This window comes from Python bivittatus, unplaced genomic scaffold (assembly GCF_059951505.1).
Source record: "Python bivittatus isolate LINGU-HERP-01145 unplaced genomic scaffold, Pbiv_v1 ctg000480_np1212, whole genome shotgun sequence".
NCBI lineage: Eukaryota > Metazoa > Chordata > Lepidosauria > Squamata > Pythonidae > Python > Python bivittatus.
This window is the reverse complement of record NW_028277075.1, coordinates 84,999,551-85,017,610: the sequence shown is the minus strand read 5'-3', so window position 1 is coordinate 85,017,610 and position 18,060 is coordinate 84,999,551. Positions and strand designations below refer to the sequence as shown.

Here is an 18,060-nt window from a genome sequence, read left to right as displayed (position 1 = left end):
AGATGAACATCATTTATGCATTATATAATCAAGGACAAGTTTTTCTCACCCCAGTGTAACTTTCCAGCTACCCTACTCCCAAGAACTCTTGTTGGCTTTCTTCACCCTTTCAAATGGCAAACATAAACCCCGATCCACCAGATAACTCTGTCTTTCCTTTTCTGTGCTCAATAAGTGTTTGTCCCCCTTTCTTTCCTCTCTGGATTTACATGAGGCCCAGAGATTCGCATGTCATTACACCTTAATGTGATTTATTTTGGTTTGGGTGCTGTGTGAGCCTAGCTGTGATTAGTGCATTGCATATCCTGGAGACCATGCCTTCATATAACAACAATTTCAATTGCCAAGATTTTTGTTTTTTTTAATTGAGAGGGGCCAAATGTCTGGTAGGATCCAAGATCACATTGCTAATAGCTGATGGATCCTGGGAAAGGCAATGGAGCTCCAAAAACGTATCTATGATTGTACCAAGACTTCTGATAATTCAGGTCACAACAAAATGTGAATAGCTCTTTAAAAACTCATCAGCCTATTGAAGAATTTGTACAGTGACCAGGAAGCAATAGCTGGGATGAAACTGCAGTCTGGGAGTATTTCTTGATCTTCAGCTGTCCCTCTATTTATTTATTTTTTAGATTAGATTTTTTTTAAAAATCCCGCCATTATTATTTTTAAAATAACTCAAAGTGGCGAACATACCTAATATTCCTTCCTCCTCCTTTTCCCCACAACAACCACCTTGTGAGGTAAGTTGGGCTGAGACAGAGTGATTGGCCCAAAGTCACCTAGCCGGCTTTCACACCTAAGACCTGCCGCCCAGGGCCTGCCAAATGTAGCTCCCTAGCCGACAGGACCCATAGCATGCCCCCTCTGCTGGATCTGGCGGGACAGGCAGATGTAATTGGGGAGAGGCGGACCCTCAGATAATTTACTATGGCTATGGTATTTTGGCTCTGGGGCTAGTTTCAACTCTTCTTGAACCCGGTGGATCTGGTAATAGTTCTCATCTATAGTATTTCAGTGTGCTTCACTTAGGACAACCCTTGAAAAATATCCAGAAGTTGCAAATAGTGCAAAATGTGTGTACAGTATTAAGCTTTCATTGTACAAAGTACAAAGAAGACATAGCCCCTGTACTGAAAGGCCTGCACTGGTTGCCAGCTGCTTATTGCTCATAACATTCTTGGTGTTGAGAAAACCTTAAGATGCATTGCTTTGGCCAAGCTTTTAATTGTTAATCAACTTTTGCTGTTCTTCACATTGGTGTTTTCCAGATTTCCAAATCTTGCCTTGAATGGTGTTGCCAGCCGGCATTCTTAGTATTGGCCGAGATGGATCAAAATGATCTATCTGAGCTTTGTCCTGGACTCTTCTGACGCTAGTTCCTGAGTGCTGGCTGAGATTCTAAAGAGAAATTTATCGCTAGGCCCTGCATAAAGCTTTGGATTCTTTTACCTTGAACATAAGCCTAACCTATAGCCATTGCATCATTGTTTGCTCACTCACTCCTTGTGTCTTTATCCTCTTAAGTCCTGGTTCTGGCCTACAACAGCAGCCCATCTCATTTTCCAAATGCCAATATTTTATTTGTTAGCTCATTAGAACAAAGTGGATAGGTTTAGGGCTTCTGAGATCTATTGGGAAGTTAAAAAAAAATCACACCCCCACAGAAGGCCACGGCAAGCCAATTCTGCATGGTTGCCATGAAAAGATATGGGTGAGTTCATGTAATCACCAAGAATCTCCCCCAGATTGATGTGGGGGAGTCTTTTATTTTTCATAAGAAGTAAACTTCCAGTCCTTTCCCATGAAAATCCACTCTTGGTTTCTAACTCGTTGCCAAGTTTTAAATTTCAACATCATAATCTAAAGGTGGAAGGAGCCTTTTTGTTAATGCAGTATCAGAAAGATCTACTGAAAACTGACCAATGCTACTAGATCTACTGCCCATCCCTGCCATATAATTCACTTGCCCTTCTCACTCTGCCTTAAAAATAACCATTTCCCCAACACCTACTGCTCACAATCTAGAAAATTCCTATTTCTCTGTCTGCATGTTTTTCCTCCAGACCTCAGCACTGCTTCTTGGACTTTTTCAATCACATTTCCTAAATGGCTTTGTGATGGTATTGTCAGGTTTGATCTTTCAGTTGGAAAATGACACTACTGACTTGTCTCAGGGGTTGGTTTGGATCATTTTTATAATGCACTTTCTGATGGCAGATACTCAAGAGTATTTAAAAGTATTTTAACTGCCTTGTTTACAGGAAGATATCCTACTTGGAGAGACAATGCCCTGTGACACATACTGTAGAACCAACAGGCCTTGTTTCTCCAGTGCCTGTACTACAGAGATATTTGCACTATAGTAGTTTCATCTTACCATTACTACATAAATACCCAGGGTGCACAGGAGAATTTTACATAATCCTGTTGCTTTCAGATACCACCCTTGCTACAACATACAATATTGCCAGGTTCTATGCAGCAACGCTCAAAATTCATTGGATGATGGATGACCTGTGCTCAACTTTATAAACTAGACCTAATGGGCACCTAGTTTGCCATATTAGAGTACTTTATAACTTGATATAGTTTTCCACATAGTAAGGTTTTATTTTCCCCTATACCTATCTAATGCTCCTATAACTTCTTGCAGATTTTTGCTTTTAATATATACTTTTAGTTTTTAACATATATATCTTTTATATCTTCTAGCTTTTAATAATTATTTTTAGATTTTCATTTTCACTCTTGGTACATATTTTTAGATCCTTTATGCTTCTTTTTAATGACTGTACCCCACTCCCGTATGCTGGTCTATGATCATAATAAAAATTTGATTATACTTGTCATGTAAGTATATGGGCAAGAGGGAAAATAAGGTGAGGTGAGCAAGCAATGAGGATTTTAATTGTTTTATAGAAATAATGTAGAAAGTTCAAGTCTGCCTTTTCTTCCAGTTATGGTGGATAATCACCATATGTTGCATTTGTTGTGAATGGGGTCTTTTTTGTACACCGCCCAGAATTACATTATTGGAGTTGGATGGCTATATAAATGTCTTTAATGAATAAATTAAATGAAGAGGCTTTAAACAGATATTGACACACTTTAAAATAATTTATTTGCTTTTTCAGGGTTGCACTGCCACTGAGGATTTCCACAATAGCAATTTATAATGTCACCTAGTCATTGCCGTGATGATAGATCATTAATTGCAGACAGGTTTGATGTTGCCACAGTGGCAATATAAAGTGGCTGGGGAACACTCTTTCTGGTGTGGATATTTTTATTCAAATGGATAAAATTGCATCCATTTCTGGGCACTCCATTTTAAGAAGGATGTTGACAAACAAGCAAGGCCAGAGGATAAGAATGAAGGGCCAGGAAGGAATAACTTACGAGTCATGATTAGGGTGAGGGCAATTTAGCTGCTACATCCCCAGGGAGGGTTGATTTGTTTGGTGCAAGAATACATGCCTGTACTCCTGATTTTTGAACATGTATCTTTAAAAATGATTTATAAACTCCTTTTTAAAAAAATAATTTTATTGAAGTTTTTAATAAACATAGTAAAAACTAATACAAACTAAACTAGAAGAAAAAAGAAAAAGAAAAATTCAGAAGGTACAGAAAAAAAGGAAAAAGTAGAAAAGAAAAAGGCAACAAAGACAATAATAAAGAATTGGCTTCCAACCTTCATCACACCGAGCATAAGCCAATATACTAACTTTTCATCTTCTTTTAAAGTTACAAATAAAAAAACACTTTTCCTCATAGCCTAATTTTTATGTATACGCAATCCAGAAATCATAATCTTTTCAATCCTAGTTCAGCAAAAAGCCCATTAGGAGTTACCAGAAATATCAAACAAGTAGTTTATCTCTGGTCAAAGAGCCCAACTTTATATTCCTTCTTTGTGCTCTGCACTATCTTAGCTGTTTAAATCATGCCTACGGCATCGCAGGATTTGATCTTTCATCACTCTTTGGCATTTAAAAGGAGTCTTCAAAGCTTTCACCAGCCTATGTAAATCCCACAAAGAGGCATCGTCCAGGATTTCTTGTCACAGCTGTTCCATGTCCAGATCCTTTTCTTGATTTGTCTTTCGTATTCTGATTTTGGTAATCTCAATTTTGTTGTCTTCCATGCCTTCAAATGCTATAATGTCTATGTCAGGTAAAAGTTTTTAAAAGCTTTTCTAATCATCTTCTAAAAGTTTATCCATTGAAATCTGTATCCTTTCTGAAATATTATATATTGATATTTCAGCCCATGTAAAAAACTCTTTAAGATAAGAAAAAGTTATAGCTGGCTTAGACATTTTAACTCTTTTCTGCCTGGTCCTTTAGTTCCCTCTAGTGTCCATTTGCAACCTTCATCAAGCCTCAATTCCTAATATGGATTTAGTTCCGTTTTAGTCATTTCCCATGAATATATTATTTAATTATATACTCGTTTTTCAAATCTTATGGCAAAAATAACCAATATTCCAAATCTCTCTGGTGTCCCAATCTGTTTAAAACTTTCTTAAATCAAAATCCTTTTTTTTTCCTTTTTGCCAATTGCATATTATTTTAAATTCTTAAGACGCTATTTAAAATTTCTTAAATCCAAAGAAAAAGGTAAAACTCACCAGGTGTCAAATTAAGCTGACTGTTTTGAAGGTCTCTAATATCCATAAAGTGGTTAAATATTTCCAAATGTGATAAGTGAGTTTGGCTGGCTTAATGTCCTTATGAAAGGCTCCGCTGTTGCTGAGAGCAAAGATGTCTCCCTCGGCTTCTGGTGCTCAAACCCACGGGAGACCACTGTCTTATGGTCTCCTCACAAGGAGCTGCCATTCAGAGTGCTCGTGGGTGATCTCTCCTTCTCCGGAGAGCTTCAAAGGACCAGTCTACTTGCCAGTCTTTTGTTCTTCACAGTGGTCATCTTTAGTCAGCCATGACTCACACTGGCAGCCCCAAAAATAATTTAGAAATTGCATTGTTAAAAATATAGCCACCAAAAGATCAAGAAGAGCAAGGCAGTCAGCACATGCTACTGATTTCCAATTAATTGCCAGCAATTTAAATTGCTAGTTCAATTCTTTAATGGGCCGCACTAAGTATCTGAAAGACGGCTCACATCCCTAAGAACAAGACTGCTATTTGAGGCCTTGCTGTCTGGCCAGGACACTAAGAAAAAATAAATAAATAAAATTGATGGTATTAAGAATAGAGCATTTTCAGAGAAAACTCTGCAGCTGTGGTGGATTTTTCTTCCCCCCTCCCAAATCCCAGCCCCCACTTACTGCTTTCAAGTGATCTTTAACAATGTTTTCCTTTTCTAAAACATTTATACATGCACAGTCTTCTGCACCTCTGCACTTCAGGATACAAATTTGCTTTTTTCCTGTTTTATAAGCTGCTGTTAGAATGTTTTATTTTTAAAACTGGGACACAAATTGCTAATGCAGACTCTGCCTCTCCCATTCATAAACAGAGAGTGATTTTTCTCTTACATTTCAAAATATATGTGAGACGTGCTCCCAGTTAGATGGATTCTATACTACCAAAAATACATAGTACGGTTGACTTTCTTCCTCCTTAATGGATTGTGTGTGCAAGAGTGTGTGTGTGTGTCTACAAAAAAGATTGCTGAAGCTGTGGGAAAATACAAGAGGGCCACAAGTTGGGAGACTCCCTAAAATTCTGTAAGTAAGGAAAGCTGATTACACCAAATATGTTTTTCTGAATCAACCTTAGGTTGAAGTACCTTCCATATATATCCATGTTGATCGCAACCATGGTTTACACAACCCAATTTTCTGTTTGCCCAGCATACTAATGTGGGTGCTGGGTTTGCCAAACTCAGAACGAGAGCACTGTGAACACAACCCTCGTCTAACAGGCGCCGCGGATAGTCCTCTATTGCAGCGGTTCTCAAACATTTTGGTCTCTTTACAATCTTAAAAATGATGGAGGACCCCCAACAGCTTCGGTTTACGTGGGTGATATCCATCGATATTTACTGCATTAGAAATTAAAGCGGAGAACTTTTGAAATGTTTATTTACTGGACTTCGCGGACCCTCTGAAAGGGTCTCGGAGACCCCCAGGGGTGCCCAGACCCCACTTTGAGAACCGCTGCTCTGTGGGAATATCTAGGACAGCTTCCTTCCACCTTCCCGGAAGGTATCCCTGAGGAACCCACCTGCTCTCTGCTGCTTTCATTTTCCTTCCAGACCGGGATTTTCAGTCGAGCCCCTGCGACCGAAGCCGCCGCCGGGGCCGAGAAGGGGAAAGCAAGCTCGGCGGCGCATCAAGGTGTCCGCGCAGGAACGGGGCCCCCCAAGATTACAGCGACGGCCCCCAGCGGGATCCCCCTCGGGCTTGGGCTGCCGCTTCCCCCTCCGCCCCACGCTTGCCTCTCGCGCTCCTTCCCTCTGGGGAGGGCGCACGCCGGTCGAGCCTGGTGGCGGGTTCGGATGCTGCGGCTCTTTCCCAAGCTGCACCGCGGCGGCGGCGGCGGCGCTGCTCTCTGGCTCGGCCCGTCGCTGTCACCGCCAGGAGGAGGCTGCGGCGGCTGCGCTTTCCCGACCGGCCTGCTGCCCGCCAGCCGCCGCCGCCGCCGCCGCTTCAGCTTGCAGGAAGAAGCCACCGCTTCTGCAGTCGCCGCCGCCGCCGCCATCATGGTGCCCGGGGCTGGAGCTCTGCTGGCGGCCTGGGGGCTCTGAGCCCCTCATCACCTCCTGTACCCGGTCGTGCCGCCGCTGCCGCCGTCGTCCTCGTCACCGCCGCCGCCCTTCTCTCCGCCGTTTTGGGCCGCCGGTAAGGACCCCGGGCGAGGGAGCCGGAGCGCGAGGTGGGCCCCGCGGCTTCAGGCGGGCGCCCCTCTGCAGGCGGCGGGCCTCGGTGGCCCTGGGTGGCGGGGCGGGGGCGCCCGCGTTGGGCCTGTGGGCGTGTGAGTGCGGGAAGCGGGTTCGCTGGGGACTCCGGGGTCTCCCTGCTTCCCACCCCGCTTGCCCGGGGCCTGCAGCTGCAGGAGGCGAAGTGTCTCCCGGTCGTGGGCAAATCCAGCAGGCCTCGCCGGAGCTCTCCGCTTCTTCCTCCGAGCCGTCTTGGGTCGGGCAGGCAAAGGCGAGGAAAGATACACAAACAAAGGAAGGGGCTCCGGGGGTGGGCAGGCAGGTCTTCTCTGGCTAGGCTTCCCACCCCACTTTCTTCCTTCAGCCAAGGGGGCCTTCTTGGAAACGGGGTGGGGGAAGGACCCTGGCAGACAAAGGGACTTCTAGGGTCGGTCGACCCCTAGATAGGAAACATTCCTGTCGCTTTGGCCCAAGAAGATTGCTTCTCCTCGTTCTCTGACTCCAGTTTTGAAAGTTAGGACTACAAAAAGGTGGGCAGGCTGCCCTTCGAATGGTTGACACTAGTATAGTCCTCGCTATCAAGAATGACGCCGACAACCTGGTCAGCCCGAACTCTAGCTGCTTCCTGTTTAGCAAAAGAGTTCCCTTGAATCTTGGATACAGGCTGCTCAACATAAGACAAAGGGATTGACAGATCCATATTAAAAAAAAGAAGAAATTGTAACTTCCCTAAGCCTTGGAATCCATTCTCAAATGGTTTTGACCTATTCTCAATCATTTGTTTTGATAAAAGATTAGTGAGCTTTCCTGCAGAAATTTCCCCTTTTTCAAAAACTGCTTTAGATTCAGAATACCTTGAAAATAGATAATTCAGGAATAGCAGTATCTGACTTCTTTTTTGCTGTTTAGCAAGGAATTCTAATCTTTTTGGAGACAGACTGTCAGAAACATAGATTAAGGTTGCATGCCTATGCACATGTGTATGGGAATCAAATCTATTTAATCTCAGTGGCAATCATGTTTGAATAAATATTCATTGGGATGCAAAAAGAATGATGGACCCACAAATATATTTGTTTCCATACTTGCCAGTTTTTTGTCTTTTTTTCCTGTACTACTAATATAAGCTAAATGACATTCCTTTTCAGGATTACATTATGGAAGTTAGAAACACAGACAATAATTAAACCCATCTATTTGCCATCTTTGCTTTTTGGGTGGCTATATACCCGGATAATAAGAGTTCTGTATTTTACTTTTTAAGTTTATTTATAGGTGAAGATGATAAAATGCTTGGGAGCTTACTTATGAGTAGAAATGCCCAGGATTGCCCTGTTTTAAAAACAGTTAGCTAAGATATAATACCTTATACATAATTGTTTGTATTTATCTATTTATATGTAGGATTGAAAATGACTACTTTCCACAAGGCAAACAAGCATTCACAGATCCCAGGCTATTCATTATTCAGAGAAAACTTTGCATGAGTAGGAAGACAGGATGATCCTAGATTAAGGTACTGTGGTAGAAACACATTCGCTGATAGAACCACATATATACCTGTTTTTAAGCCATAAAAAGTGTTGAACCAAATCATATGCTTAAGATCACCTAAAACTTAGGGGCATTTCTAATATGTGTTATTCTCCCTGGAGGTGTGTGTAAAAATATTTCAGTGGAGGATATTAGAATTGATCAGTCATATAGATTTCTGAGGAAATGTTTATCAGCAGTGGTTATAGCTACCTGTTTGATCATGTGTAAAAATCTTTGTAGGAGAACATTTTCAGTGGCACCAAGTTTCCCATATACCCACATGGGAATAATCTGAAAAATGTCTCCAAAATGAATTATGATAATGATAAAACTCAGTCATTATCAAAATATTTGCTTTCCATCAAAAGTACTTGTAGACTGGATAGGAGCATTCAGACCCAAACTTAAATGGAGACGTGCCTAAATATCACTAATGTCTCTTAAATTTCTTAATTGATAGATCTGGTCTTAGTTATCTGTGCTATTGAATTGTTATCTTATTCCCTATGTTAACTCTGGCCACATTCTGATATAAACAATATATTGGAATAAAGATAATTCCAAACTGATAGCTCCTAGCACTACTAACCAAACATACTGAATTTCATTTTTTCTTGTTTTGGTTTGGTTTGGGTTTTTTTTTCTTTTTTCTTTTGCACTAAGGGAAAAGGATGTAATAAACCATGGGAAAATGAATGTTACAGCAGAAGATGTGTTATCTTTGGATATCGTGTAACATTCTATGGATGGGACAATTTTATAATAGAAGTCTTATGGGAAAGCACCTTGTGCATATGAATTGTAGGGCATACGAGAGAAAAAAATGTTTAGGTTACAAACTAGGCTACTCTTAAATAAAGTTTCAGTATAATTTAGAAAATTATGGAAATGTCAGGTCTGTATTTAGTTTTGAGACTTAGTAACACTATTTGCTGAGTTCAGTCATGTTGTTTGTCTGATATTGATGTAGTGTTCTATTGACCCCACTTACTGTGTTTGTAAACAGTGGTTCATAGGTTATTTTACTTCTATACTTCGCAATTTACTGCAGATTCAAAATGGTCTGTACTGTGCAAAATGAGTCAGTTGTACTTAATTTAATGAACCATGTGATGTGCAAAGTGTATGAATATGAAATATAATTTATGTTGAGGGTTTTTTTAATGTGTATCTAATTTATAAGGTTGGGATCCATTGCTAGACATAAGGAAAAGTTGAATCTTGTAGTGGATGGCATTTATATTATTCATGAAGGTCATATTTTCATGATTTTTTTTGTCTTTAAAAGTGAAAGTTGTACATTTAAATTATTATTTAAATTAATTTAAGTAATTTAAGCTGAGCTTCCTAGGGGCTTTATAGTTTAAATAAAACTTCAATATTTTCATGATCTCTTGAATTTTACTCATAATTACTAGCTGCTTTTGCAAGCAGGTGGATACTGAAGCACCAGTAATGGTTCTGGGAAAATATTGTTTTTCTTTTTTTCAGATTGCAATGTTGAAAATGTTAGCCTTGTTTCCTGGATAGGATCTTTGGCTTTACTTCTGCACTGCTTCTGTAGATTTCTCTTAGACTGGCAGATCAGTAACTTTGTATTAGATTGAAGTCTTAATATTTACATAACTTTCAAAAGGGTTAAGGTTGGGGCTTCTGTGAAAATCTGTAATATTTATATGAAGAAGTAATTAACCAATATTAAACAAATGCTTTCATGGTTTCTTTTAAATGTATCTTGCCCTATCCCTATTTATGTGTGTTTGTGTGTATGTGTGTGTGAGAGAGAGATGGAAGATTAAAGACTTCTTTCATATCTGAGCCAACAAAAGCACCCACTGGCATGTGGAGCAGAGGGCATTTTCACTTCACATTTTATCCTTGCAACCCCCAAAGTCATCTCCCACATTACTCTGAAAGATTCCCCAGCTCTCCCATGAACAGTGTTGTCTGTGCAGGTGGAAAGGGGACAGAGTGATGAAAGCAGCATTGCAGTACAAGTCCCACCCCTTTTTTTAAATGCATCACAATGTTGCCCACATACCCCAAAGGGGCAGCGCTTGTGGCATAATGCTGCAACTCCACTTTCATCATTTTGAGAAAAACAGTAAGAGCCTGAGGACCCCACTGCCTCTGAAGTAGATTTTAAGGTAGCCCAGCGATAAGAGAGCATAGGTAAAGATAAAAACATCATGTTAATAAAAGTCAGCAGCATTCCATGAATGAAGGTCTGCTCATTCAAACTGGTGTATATCTGCATGATTCTGCAGATGGAAAAGAAAGTCAGAATTTTAATTATCTCTTCCAACTGTATATGCTGTGGTTGCAAAGGAAGCCTTTGCTGGTTACCACTACTTTTTTATCAATGGAAAGAGCCTATCTTTCCTAGAGAGGCAATGCAGTTCTGACCTTAAGTCTTAAAAAGAAATTTCTTCAAAATCACATCAAACTGATAGGAAAGGTAAAGTTTCCCTTGAACTCAACTTCTGGAGATTTCATGGATACATCTATATAAATGTTGTGATTTGTCAGTAATAGGAAATACCGTTTTAAAATGTTTAATTAGTACTTGAATTTCACAAATAAGAGTTGCACTGAGAATGCTTTTCATTTTGACTGCATTGACCAGACTGGAATAGATTACATAATGGTAAAGGGACATCCTTGCATTTAAAAAAAAAAAAAACTTATAATTTTATAATGAAATCCTTTTGTTGTTATTTATGCCTTTTACAAATATTGATTGCTTTAGGAAAAAACCAAATTCCTTCACCCCAAATGTATATTAAATGAACATTTAACATCATTTTTCTTAAATATTTCCTTATTTTAAATCACCTGGACATCTTTCATAGGGTCTAACAATGTCCTTCTGCTTGCATTTTTTATATTAAAAAAAAGTTATAATGCTGAAAATGTGTCCCCTCCCCAATTTGTTTTTTAATTCAACCAGATCAGCAAAGGCAAAAACCTATTAAGTATTCAGTTTATAATTTAATGAATTCTTTGTGTATTTCTGGATTAAGAAAAGACATTACCTCTATACTGAGAAACCATAGGTATAATCAGAGGCCACCATAGGATGTAAAAGCAATGTTCTTCAAGAGGTGCAGCAAAAACTTTAGAGTAGAATCACAGAAATATTTTGGATAGCACAAAATAAGGCACATATTCACACATATGAATATTGCCAATGCTTTATTAATACTGCCAATTTGGACTCAGTGTGGGTCTCTGATATCTTGTAAGAGCATTACTGGCCAATGTTCAGTCAATACAATCTTAAATAGGTCAGACTGACTAAAATTCATAGAAGGAAAATCTCATGTAATGCCGTCTCGTTTCCCTCTTGAATTACCAGAAGTGTATATATGTGCTCTTTACTTTCAGAACTGAAAGTAAAGTTTTAAATTATATCAGTTTAAAAAGAGTACCTTAACCAATACTTCTGTTACCATTTTCAGTCAGAATATTTTTAAAACCAATATAATATAGCACATATAATATCAACGCATAATTCTAGATTCAAAACAACCAGCCACAGAAGATCACTGGGTGACTTTGGTTGCTACATCAGCTGAACCATCCTTACAGGTTTGTTTTTGTGGTGAAAAAAATGGGAGGCAGGAGTACTGTGTATTACATCATCTTGAGTACTTGATTGAAAGTTGGGCTTAGGTAATCAAGGACCTGATATTCACTCACTCACTCACTCACTCACTCACTCACTCACTCACTCACTCACTGTATTTATATAGCTTCCCATCTCACACAAAGTGACTCTGGGTGGCCTACAACAATTAAAAAGAATAAATACATAAAAACAATTACAAATAAAAAACTATAAAAGCACACAGAACAGGAGCGGATAAAATTAATAAGGGAGCCGGTCCCTCAGGTAATAGCAGTGGTCACACTTTGGATCTGGTCTTCCTGTCAAGGCAGCAGCAACATCATTTGCAATCGGAAGAGATTTCCATTGCTCCCTTGTCATGGGCAGATCACTTTCTTTCTTTTTTCTAAATTTTAGTAATTTTATTAAATGTGACAGTGAAAAAGATAAAAACTAATACAAGCTAAAAAAAATAAAAAAAGAAAAAAGAGAAAGAAAAGAAAAGAAAAGAAAAAAGAGAAAGAAAAATAGGGGAAGAAATGGCAAATTGAGAGTGGAGCCAACAACTGCAGCAGAATGAAGAGCCAGCAAGTGGACCAGCTCTTCATAATTCTTCTCTGGATAAGGAGGGGACTTGGGGTTGCCCACAAGTGCTCCAAACAGTTGCTCCTCATGAGGAGACTGCACGATAGTGGTTTCTGGCAGGTTTAGAGCTCTGGGAGACAAGGGAATGCCATCTTTGCCCAAATTGCAGTCATTGTCTTCAAAAAGGACACAGGGTTCACATACTTCCTTTTCTAATCACTTTTGGAAATTGTTAACTGCTTTTCAGCTACTAGGAACCTTCAGAGTGACAAGTTTTACAGCACTGGGTGAGTTTTCTCCAATCCTTAGTGAGAGAAGTTTTAAAGACAAATTTAAGGACTTTAACACCCTCCTCCTCCTCCTCCTCCTCCTCCTCCTCCTCCTCCTCCTCCTCCTCCTCCTCCTCCTCCTCCTCCTCCTCCTCCTCCTCCTCCTCCTTCTTCTTCTTCTTCTTCTTCTTCTTCTTCTTCTTCTTCTTCTTCTTCTTCTTCTTCTTCTTCGGAATAAAGGAGAAGAATGCTTAAATTTGATTTATTAATACAGAATGGGGCAAAATACTTTAACATTGGACAATATTTGTGAACAATGGATATAGAAGTTAATTTTAAGAGTGTCTGCCATTATAGATAGACTATGTTTAAAAGATGGAAGTGGGACAAGTTTTACCAGACAAGACTGAGACTGATCTGAAAGTGGATTTAAAAATGACAGGCTACAAGAATGATATGGAAAAAGATGCTACACTGGATATACAAATGAAACCAGCTGATGTCTTAATAATTAAAAGGGATTTGCAAATGACAAACCAAAAGAGTGATCTGGGTAACTTCCTATATTGGATTTACTTGTTAAAGAGACTTCTTAAAGTTTGGAAGAACTTTGTGAGAAGGGATAAAGAAAAAATGAAAAGAAAAGTTCTAGGACATTATTTGAAGGGATTAAAGATCAAGATTGTTAAAAGTAAAAGGAAGGAATATAAAGTTGGGTTATTTTATCAAGGTTAAAATAGATATGTGGTTATCTCTATAACCCTTAATGGACTTTTGCTGATCAGGACCGAATGATGAGGTTTTAAGGATTTGTTTATAGATAAGAGACGAGATATGGAAAGAAGAGACCATTTGTTGTATTTTAAGAGAAGGCGATAAGTTACTAAAATTGTTTATACTTGTGTGATGAAGGGGGAAGTCATTTCTTTATATATTTCTTTTCTTTTTCTTTACTATCATCAGATCACTTTCTGATCATCTTAAGAATGTTCTGGGGTGTTCCCTGCTGCATAGAGGTGGGACCTTTTCAATCAGTCCACCCCAAGCACCTGATAGACCCAGTGCACGGTCTGGCCAAAGCCTCAGTCAGTTCTTAGAATGAGAGAGCAACTTGGGGGTTTGGATTGGATCGCGCCTCTCCCCTCCTGTGTATCCTTGGTCTCCCCTTGGTTTATGAAGGAGCTTAGCGAGATGAAGCAGATGGAGCGAATCTGATCAAACACAATCTAGAGTTGCTGTTGGCCTACCTCATAGTGATAAGGGCAGCAAAGCATTTTTATTTTTCTGCCTGTATTATGTCTGCAGATAACCATCTGCTGGCTCTGTTTCAGGTAACTTGGTCCCTGTTGGAGAAGTCAGGGCCAGAGATTCACTTACAGGACCGTGGAGAGGAATGTGATAGGCATCTTGCAGATAAAGTCACTCAGATTTGCTCCAAATTGGACTCTCGCCTTAGTGCAGGTCTCATGGAGTTCACTGAAGTGCATCCTAACTCGATTATCAGGGCTGAGTTTAACCCTGTTAAGTCTTTGAAGAAGTGGACAGGGTTCTCAGGGCTGTAAGGTCCACTGCCTCAGTGTTGGATCCGGGTCCTCATGGCTAGTCAAGGCAGCCTGGGAAATGATGTGTGGTTGGCTCTGGATAATGGTGAATACATCCTTGAGAGAGGGGGACCAATTTGGGGGTCCTTCTGGACTCATTACTTCTATTCAAAGAGCAGGTGGAAGCTATGGCCAGAGAGTCTTTGGATAGCTTTGTATTGTGCACCAATTGCACCCTCTCCTGGATCAGAAGGCACTGCACACAGTCACTCATGCTTTGGTCGCCTCCCAAATGGATTACTGCAATGCACTCTACATGGGATTCCCTTTGAAGAACACCCAAGAAGCTTCAGTTGGTCCAGAATGCACCAACATGGGCAATTATGGGTGTCATGTAATGCCCATGTTTCACCATTTTTCTGTAAACTGCACTAGCTTCCAATTTGCTTCCGAGTACCATTCAAGGTGCTGGCTATTATCTATAAAGCCCTACATGGCATAGGGCCAGCAAATTTCAGGGACCATCTTACTCCCATAATTTCTACCTGTCCTATTTTGTTGGGCAGGAGGGGCATGCTCTGGGCTTCATCTATTATGGGTTGTTTGCTGGGACCCAGGAAGTGTACCTTTTCCATAGCTGCACTTGTCCACTAGTATATCATACTATTTGAGGCCCTGACTCTGCTCACCTTTTAGAGATCCTTGAAGATCTGGCTGTTTTTCCAGGCATGGGGACCAGAGTGTAATTTTGCCAATGCTATTGATAAATGGTGTTTTGGGAGCCACTTTGTGTTAGTTGGCTGGGAATAGTGCCAGTTGTGCCCATTCCTAGAAGGGGAGGCCCTGCTCACAGTCACTCATGCCTTGCTGAAGTCGCTTACTGATTGGATTACTGCAACACGCTCTACATGGGGGTACCTTGAAAGTATTCAGAAGCTTCAGGTGGTGCAAAATGCGGTGGTGTGGGCAGTTTTGGGGCCAATCATTTGGCATATGTGACATCTCTGCTCTGTGACCTGGATTGGCTGCTGGTATGCTCCTGGGTACAATTCAAGGTGCCGGTGGTTACCTTTAAAACACTTCATGGCTTGGGGCCGGGTTACTTATGGGACCGTCTCTCCCTGGTGGTACCTGCCCATTCAGTTAGATCCAGTAGGAGAGACATACTCTGGGTCCTGTCTGTGAGGGAGTACCATCTGGCATTTTTGTTGTGGTGCCTCCCTTCTGGAATATCATCCCCCTGGAGATCAGACTCACCCTGATAGCATGAGTGAGCCTGTTTCTTGGTTGTATTGATTGGAGGATGCTCTCAGCTGCTATTTTATGTTATTTATAATTTTGGTTATAAATTTTTATATATTTTTTTAATTCTGTTTTTAATTGTTAGCCACCCAGAGTTAGGTATTTGAGATGGGTAGCCATATAAATTTAATTAATTAATAGTGTGTGTGTGTAACTTATATATTTTTTAAAATTCTTGTTAGCTCCCCAGAGTCCCATTGGTGAAATGGGCGGCTATATAAATCAATATAAATAAAATATAAATCTAACAAGTAAGTAAGCCCCTAATCTGGCATTGGGCAGGGGATTGAACAGGATGATCTCCAGGATCTTTCCAATGCCTTGTGGAACAAAAAGAGATCTAGAAACTACTTAGTGAAATAAAGGAGTGGGGTAGTAATTTTTCCAGATTTCTCCGTCTCCCTTTTTTCCCATTTCCAACAGACTCCTTGATATATGGGAGGACCTCCTGTGTCCATGGAATAATTGTTTTAAGCACACAAAGGGCTGTTAGAAGAACGAATTAAGAAAAATCAGCATCCTGCACCCCATTTTTTGAGGCTAGTGGATCTTGACTGAACATAACTCCAGATCCACCCATTGAAGATTATATAGGATATTTCTGTTGTCAGACTATGTAGGTTTTGCTTGCAATAGATGAAGCAGGTAAAACTGTTTATGCTTATAAATTAAATAGTTACTATTTTAACAAGAAGACAGATCAGTATGATAATTCCTTATCCCAAATATATTGTTATATACCTTACATTACTTAGATGAAAGTTTGTTTTTAAATCACTCTTATTACTTTAACACATTTTGTTTTTTGACCAATTTGACATTTGCATTTGTTTTTGGACTACAAAATCTGTTGCATTGTGCTCATGTTATTGAACCTATAATACAATTTATTTTTCATTTTGTCTTAAAAGCAAAATATAGTAAGGCTGTACAGTCCTTCAGATTGAATCTCCATATGTGCTCCAGAATGCACGAGAGCATGAATGTAATGTCTGTCTGCCCTACCTTAAAGCAACTGTATCTTTTCCTGGGATGATGCTTGGCTGTTTTAAATGTTGCAGGCAAGTACTACATATGTGCTCCTGTCCTCTTCAAGGAACCTTTTGGAGATAGAATCTAAAGCACTGCACAGCCCTAGTACATAGTTAATTTAAATTTTTAGTTTTCATTGGATGATATTTGTAATTGCAACATCTCACTAGGATCTCTGCATTTAAACTGATAAATGTGCTCAGAATCAGAAAATGAACTAAATTATTTCAGAAAGAGTAACATATACGATGCCAATGCCAAGTCTACTGTTACCAATGACAGTGCAGCTTGTTCAAAGATTCTGGCTGAAGCTCAGTAGCAGGATTCATGTAAACTTTTCATTTATTTCAGATGCATTCAGAATATCATTTTTGATATGTTGTTTTCTTGTTGTTATATTATGTTACATAATTTCAGTTGCTGGTCAGTCTTTAAGTGAGGGCTAGTGCTGGGAAGGTCAGGCACAAACAGCCTAAGACCAGAATAGTTATTGCAATAACAAGGCACAAGTGGCTACCACTTTTCCCATCTAAAGGTATGAGGCTCTCCAAGTCTGCTGTGTTGTGCAAGTAGGAGAAAAAGGCATAGAAATGTACTTTACTTCTCCAGTAAATAGGGCTTGATAGTTGCTGGATTTCTTCTTTAATGACTTCATTAGTTCTTGCAATAAGTATATTTGTCAGAGAGCTGCATCCTTTAGTCACTGCTGGTGAGGCTTCTAGGTCTAAACCAGGAGGGAGAAACATGAGACCAAATCCAGAAACTTTTATTCCCACTTTTATAAGAGAAGAGAATAACTTGGAGTTTCTAGTCCTTGTCCACAGTGACCTCTTTCAGCACCATTGACTGATGATCAGGTCAATAACACCTTGCCCTTGTACTAGAACCAACTAGATGGACCATTTGAATCAGGTAGTGAATTGTCTAACACATTGGTAAGGCCATATCCAGCTTCTGCTAGCTGTTTCAGTACCCTTTCTGGCTCAGGATCCTAGAACTGTAGCTAGAACAGCAGCGGCAATAGCTTCAGGTGCAGTTCTCCACAGTCTTCTAGATCTTTACCTGAGAAGTACAATACAGTCTCAAGAAATTTGCAACCCTCATCACTCAATGTAAATTATACAATTTTTGAGGCTGGTAAAATTTTCCATAGATTGCTCCCAATTAGGACTTATAATTGGCCTTTTGACCAGAGGTGCTGGGAAATGAGCAGCCCATCTTCTGCAACAAATACCCTAAATCTGGCAATTACACAAATTTCACAGCCTGAATGAGAGTTGCTTTGATAATTTACCAAATAGGCAACAGTCAGTTGTAAGATCCAGCATTTATA

At 39.9% G+C, this 18,060-nt stretch overlaps 1 protein-coding gene across 4 annotated transcripts in view; it reads left to right on the top strand.

The window, feature by feature from the left end:
* Window positions 1-6,529: 6,529 nt before the first annotated feature.
* ZNF148 (zinc finger protein 148) overlaps window positions 6,530-18,060 on the top strand; it is a 60,086-nt gene continuing 48,555 nt past the window's right edge. For 2 of the 4 annotated variants that reach the window (XM_088146464.1, XM_088146465.1), the window contains exon 1: window positions 6,530-6,814. The gene's annotated coding sequence lies outside the window, so the exon portion shown is untranslated. Of the gene's footprint in view, window positions 6,815-8,256; window positions 8,369-18,060 lie in introns of all 4 variants that reach the window. The other 2 variants (XM_088146463.1, XM_088146462.1) reach the window with 2 other exon arrangements.